Below are 7,088 nucleotides of genomic sequence, written 5' to 3' on the forward strand. Positions count from 1 at the left end.
CTCGCTACTGAGAACCCAAACCAACATTTAAAAATATTTCTTCAATTAGCAGACACTTTTAAAACCAATGGAGCTTCTCCTGAGGCAATACGTTTAAGATTATTTCCTTTTTCCCTCAGAGATAAAGCCCTATCATGGTTAGATTCCCTTCCACCCAATTCCATTACGACTTGGGATAACCTTAGAAGAGTTTTTCTTGCTAGATATTTTCCCCCGAGTAAGACCGCCGTTCTTCGAAACCATATAACTAGATTTACCCAAAACCAAGGAGAATCATTGTTCGAAGCTTGGGAGAGATATAAAGAGTTATTACGAGCATGCCCACATCATGGTTTAGAAAATTGGTTAATCATCCAAACCTTCTATAATGGACTTCATTATAACACAAAGATGACCATCGACGCTGCCGCAGGAGGTGCGCTGATGAACAAACCTTATCCTGAAGCTAGTGCCCTCATCTAAGATATGGCTCAAAACCATCAATTATGGGGAGTCGAACGAGCAACAGTTGAGAAGAAGGAAGCCCAAGGAGGAGTGCATGAACTAAGCTCTATAGACATGATGCAAGCTAAAATGGACGCATTAGCCCTCAAAGTCGAGCATATGTGCATAAACCCGAATACTATAGCCGCAGTTTCGTCGGATTGTGAGATATGTGGAACCAAAGGACACCAATCCGCAGAATGCAGTCTATTAAACGAAACCCACTCTAAGCAAGTGAACTACACCCAAGGGAACCCATATTCGAATACCTATAACCCTGGATGGAGGAATCACCCGAACTTCTCCTATAAAAACAATAACCCTATTCAAAATAATGCACCCCCGAGACCTAGTTATCAAGCCCCTAGATCCAATCAACCTATGCAACCTGTACCACCAAAACCGAGCCTTGAGAAAATTATGGAAAATTTTATCACCGCTCAAACCCAACAAAATAAGGAGTTCATGAACCAAAACATTCATGTTAACGAATTGATTACTCAGTTAGGAACCAAGGTTGACCAAATAGTAACTCATACCAAGATGCTTGAAACCCAGATCTCTCAGGTAGCTTTAAACCAAGCCCCTCAGACTACACCTGGAGGACAATTCCCTGGACAACCTCAACAAAATCAGAGAGGACAAGCCAATGCCATTACCCTACAAAGTGGGAACGCTTATGATGAGCCACCAAACCCTAGATTAAGTGAACCCGAAACTTCCAAGGAATGTACCAAGCCCCCGAACAAAGTAAAGGAACCAGAGGAACCTGAAAACCAGGAAGGTCGAGATAAAGGAGAAGAACCTAAAGACAAAAATTATGTACCACCCCCGCCATATAAACCACCTATACCATATCCCCAAAGACTCAAACAAACCCAGATCAATAAACAGTATCAAAAATTTATTAAAGTTATAGAAAAACTCCATGTAGAAATCCCTTTCACAGAAGCCATCACCCAAATACCTTCTTATGCAAAGTTTCTCAAAGACATCCTTACCAACAAACGTAGACTTGACGATCCGAAGCCTTTGGAATGTAATGCTATTTCCGAGGACAAATTAGCAAAGAAAGATAAAGATCCTGGAAATTTCTCCATTCCTTGCCTTTTGGGTAATCATGTCATCGAAAAAGCTTTTTTAGACTTAGGAGCTAGTGTGAGCCTAATGCCTTTAGCAGTTTGTGAGAGGTTAAACTTAGGAGAATTACAGCCCACTAAGATGTCACTTCAGTTAGCCGATAGATCTGTTAAATATCCGATAGGCATTTTAGAAGATGTTCCTGTTAGGATAGGTCAGTTATTTATCCCTGCTGATTTTGTTGTCATGGACATCAAAGAGGACAATGATATACCAATCCTTCTAGGTAGACCATTCTTATCGACTGCAGGAGCCATAATAGATGTCAAGAAAGGAAAGTTGACATTTGAGGTAGGTGACGAGAAAATAGAATTTATACTTTCGAAATTTCTTATGGCACCTGTGATGGGAGACTCATGTTATGCCTTAGATATCATTGATGAATGTGTTAGAGAATTAGAACAAAAAGAAATTATAAAAACAATTAAGTTACCATCAACTCTCATAAGAGAAGATGATGACTTTAAGAAACCCTACATCGATGATAACCTTTACGAATGTTTATCCCTTACCCCAGATCCTATGCCATGCCCTAAGAAACCAACCTTAGAACTTAAGGAACTGCCTAAGAACCTGAGATATGAGTTCCTCGATGAAAAGATGAACCGTCCAGTTATAGATAGTGCTACCTTGAGCCAAGAGGAAACGAACAAACTTTTAGACGTTTTACGAAGATATCCCTCAGCCTTAGGATATAATATCTCTGACCTAAAAGGTATAAGCCCATTTGTATGCATGCATCGAATTTCGCTCGAAGAAGATTCAAAACCCTCTAGGGAACATCAGAGAAGAATAAACCCTATAATGAGTGATGTTGTTAAAAAGGAAGTTCTTAAGTTACTTGAGGCAGGTATAATCTACCAGATCTCGGATAGTAAGTGGGTGAGCCCTATGCATGTAGTACCTAAAAAGGGAGGCATCACAGTCGTGCAAAACGATAAAGGCGAACATGTAGCAACACGTTTAGAAGGAGGATGGCGGATGTGTATAGATTATAGAAAATTAAATAAAGCAACTAGGAAGGATCATTTCCCTTTACCATTTATAGACCAGATGTTGGAGCGTCTAGCCAGACACTCTTACTTCTGTTATCTAGATGGATACTCTGGATTCTTCCAAATACCTATCCACCCCGAAGATCAAGAAAAAACTACCTTTACATGCTCTTATGGAACTTTTGCCTACAGACGAATGTCGTTCGGCCTCTGTAATGCCCCAGCTACTTTCCAACGCTGCATGATGTCAATCTTTGCAGATTACCTAGATGGTATCATGGAAGTGTTTATGGATGATTTCTCGATTTGCGGATTTGATTTCCACAATTGTCTTGCTAACCTCGAGAAAATCCTGGAGAGATGCGTGGAGGTGAACCTCGTGCTAAACTGGGAAAAATGTCATTTCATGGTAACCGAAGGAATAGTTTTAGGACATATAGTTTCCGAAAAAGGTATAGAGGTAGATAAAGCTAAAATAGAAGTTATAGAAAACCTAAAACCCCCAAAAACCATCACAGAAGTCCGAAGCTTTCTTGGACACGCTGGATTCTACCGGCGTTTTATTAAGGACTTCTCCAAAATAACCAAACCGTTAACTGGACTTTTAATGAAAGATGTTGAATTCATTTTCGACGAAAAATGTAATGACGCATTTAATCTTTTAAAGCAAGCATTAGTATCTGCACCCATTATGAAACCACCTGATTGGTCAGAACCTTTTGAGATAATGTGCGATGCTAGTGATTATGCCGTTGGAGCCGTTCTAGGACAAAGGAAAGATAACAAATTACATGCCATTTATTATGCCAGTAGAACCCTAGATGTTGCCCAACTTAACTACGCAACAACTGAAAAAGAATTACTCGCTGTAGTTTTCGCTATAGACAAATTTAGATCTTATCTAGTAGGAGCAAAAATTATTGTTTACACCGATCATGCTGCCATTCGTTACCTATTAAGTAAAAAAGATGCCAAGCCCAGATTACTCTGATGGATTCTATTACTACAAGAGTTTGATTTAGACATAAGAGACAAAAAAAGGCACTGAAAATGTAGTAGCCGATCACCTTTCTAGGCTAGAACATCTAAAACCAGAACTAATACCCATAAATGATGATTTTTCCTATGATAGACTGATAGCTAGAGTAGAAACCATTGAAGATGATAACCTAGATCATTATGAGCATTCCCAAAATTCCTTAGCAATAAGTAACGTACCCTGGTATGCAGATTTTGTTAATTACCTAGCTGCTGATATAGTACCCCCTGATCTTGACTACCACCGCAAGAAGAAATTCTTCCATGATGTGAGAAACTTCTATTGGGACGAACCGCTCCTTTTCAAAAGGGGTAAAGATGGCATTTTTCGCCGTTGCGTTCCAGAAGAAGAGGTAAATAGTATTATCGAGCATTGTCATTCTGCACCTTATGATGGACATGCGAGCACCTCTAAGACATACACCAAGATTCTTCAAGCTGGCCTATTCTGGCCTACCATGTGGCGAGATGTCTATGCTTGCATTGTCAAGTGTGATAGATGCCAACGCACTGGAAACATTTCAAGACGAGATGAAATACCCTTAAGAAACATTCAGGAAGTAGAACTCTTTGACGTATGAGGTATAGATTTCATGGGACCTTTTCCACCATCCTTAGGAAATAGGTATACCTTAGTGGCTGTAGACTATGTATCTAAGTGGATTGAAGCTATAGCTGCACCCACAAACGACACTAGGGTAGTAATCAAACTATTTAAAAACTATATATTCCCTAGATTTGGAACACCACGTTTAGTCATAAGCGATGGAGGATCACACTTTATATCGAGAATATTTGACAAACTTTTAAGAAAATATGGAGTTAGGCATAGAGTAGCAACACCATACCACCCACAAACTAGTAGCCAAGTAGAAGTATCTAATAGGGAGATAAAACAAATCCTAGAGAAAACTGTTTCTATTTCTAGGAGAGACTGGTCTCAGAAGCTTCAAGAAGCATTATGAGCCTATAGAACCGCTTTCAAAACCCCTATAGGAACTACTCCTTATCAACTAGTTTATGGAAAATCCTGTCACTTACCGTTCAAATTAGAGCATAAGGCCTATTGGGCCATTAAAACTTTGAATTTAGGTTACCTAGCCGTTGGAGAAAAGCGTACCCTAGACATTCATAAATTAGAAGAACTTAGGCAATCTGCCTACGAGAATGCAAAAATATATAAAGAGAGGACAAAAGCCTATCACGACAAAAGAATAGTAAAGAAAAACTTCAATATAGGCGATTATGTTCTCCTTTTCAACACTAGGTTACGACTCTTCCCTGGAAAGCTACGTTCAAGATGGACTGGTCCTTTCAAAGTATCCAAGATTCTGAGATCTGGAGCCGTAGAAATCAAGAACGAAGGAGGAGACATTCCAGCATACTACTCAAGCCACACCCTGATTGATCCACCAATCCCTATTACTACAGGTGTATAGATTCTAATCGTCAAGCTATTGATGTTAAATAAGCGCTGCGTGGGAGGCAACCCATGGTTTTTCTTTCATTTTTCTATTTCGCATTTATTTAATTTTATTTTTATTTTATTTTATTTTATCATATTTTGCATTAAGACTAAGATTTGAATGGTTTGTATTTTCAGGATCACTTTCTTAACTTTTACAGGATGCAGGATTTTGATGACATGCATGTGGCCTATAGAGATAATTCTCAAAGGGAGCGCTACATCACTTTGTATCAGCGCCCTATGGCACCCACACGTTACCCTGATCAGCACTGTATGGAGGCACTGGGTATCGAGCCGAGTATCCGATTCCTTAGCCACCAACTTCACTGGGACAAGTTTGCTGATGACTTGAGTAACACATATAGGAACCTGACTTTGGAGTTCCTGAGTTCATTCGACTATGACCCATATTCTGGACCAGATGGGTATGCTGCTTTCAGGCTTTTCGGAGTTGAGTACTCCTTCAACCAGAAAGAGTTCGGCGATCTATTGGGTTTCCAGACTACTCCTGATGCTATCCCGGAGACACCTATGGGATATTTCCTGGGTAAAGAGGTTGAGAAGTTTTGGAGTGATATATCAGGTGGCGGAAGCCAGGATCCATCTATGCAGCTGTCTCATGTCATACATAACCCCGCCTTCAGATACTTTCAGATGATATTAGCACATTCCTTCCTGGGAAGGCCGGATGCAGAGACACTACTGAGTGAAGAGGAGATCTTCCTATTATTCTATGCATCCCAGTCTCGCCCAGTAGCATGTGGGAACTTTTTATTATACAGTCTCAGCGGTATCTCCAGATCTACTGAAGGAGTCATCCATGTTGGCGGAATCATCACGCAAATTACTGTCGCTTTAGGTCTGTCTCACAAGCTGTTACATCTTCGGACCTACTGTGGGTACACGACCATGGACATCGGCTTCTGTTTGACCAGGGCATTGATGAGGAGAGCCTCTTTCCACCCATGTCAGTTACGATTGCTAGTCGACAGTGAGGCTATCCATTACTTCACACTGCCAGACCCTATGATGACCAGTGTGCATGATCCAGCGAATTGGAGTTATGCTCTGGAGGGCCAGGGAGAGACCGCCGAGGAACCAAGATCACCACCCATTGCTGAATACACGCCTACACCACCATCTCCCAGAATCATTGTTTTCTCTAATAATCTTTCATTGCAGACACCCGACATCCGCACTCAGATTGCTGAGTGTCGTAGAGAGATCGCAGCGCTTAGACAGGAGGTGGCAGATCTCACTTTACAGATGGGAGTGTCTGATCTCACCCATGCTACTGAAGCCGACTGTCTATATCAGGAGATCGCAGAGCTCAAGCAAGAAGTAGCCATGCTCCGTGGTTCCTCTCAGGAAGACGACATCCCCACTATATGATCTCACCATTTCATCTTATTTTATCCCTTTTTTATATTTCTCGTATTTACATAACTCATCTTATATTATCGCATTTGGAATATTATATAAACTACATTTATACATCAATATTTCTATTTTTATCTATATATGTCTTATTTTTCGTTTTATTTGCATTTTTTATTTTTCAGTTATTTATTTATTTATTAGTCTAATTTTTGTTTCATTTTTATTTTTGTTTTTACTTTTATAAAATTATGCAAGTCAAAGATACTAGGAAAATCACAAGACAAATACTATCCGGACCCCTCAAAGCCAAATGACAAGGATGCCCTTGCAGGCGAGGATGGTTCAGAGAGACCGTCGTCGTACCCGATCCCGTCGTCCACCTCAGGTTGGCGAGGGCACTAGTGGTCAGCAATAACTTGTCAGGTAACTCTTTCCTTATCTTATTTCGAAACATTGGGGACAATGTTCGATTTAAGTGTGGGAGGAGACTCTATCGTCTTTTCTTTATTGCTTTTCTCGTTTTTCCTTTATCGATTTTTCTTTACTGTTTTTAGATAGTTTATTTATTGTTATTTCCTTTTAGT

The 7,088-nt window shown here is 40.1% G+C and overlaps 1 non-coding gene across 1 annotated transcript; it reads right to left on the reverse strand.

Moving 5' to 3' along the window:
- Positions 1-228: 228 nt before the first annotated feature.
- Positions 229-335, reverse strand: LOC127088746 (small nucleolar RNA R71). The gene has a single exon (XR_007790568.1). It is a non-coding gene; the product is annotated as a small nucleolar RNA R71 (small nucleolar RNA).
- Positions 336-7,088: the final 6,753 nt, after the last annotated feature.

The sequence above is a fragment of the Lathyrus oleraceus genome, chromosome 5 (genome assembly GCF_024323335.1).
Source record: "Lathyrus oleraceus cultivar Zhongwan6 chromosome 5, CAAS_Psat_ZW6_1.0, whole genome shotgun sequence".
NCBI lineage: Eukaryota > Viridiplantae > Streptophyta > Magnoliopsida > Fabales > Fabaceae > Lathyrus > Lathyrus oleraceus.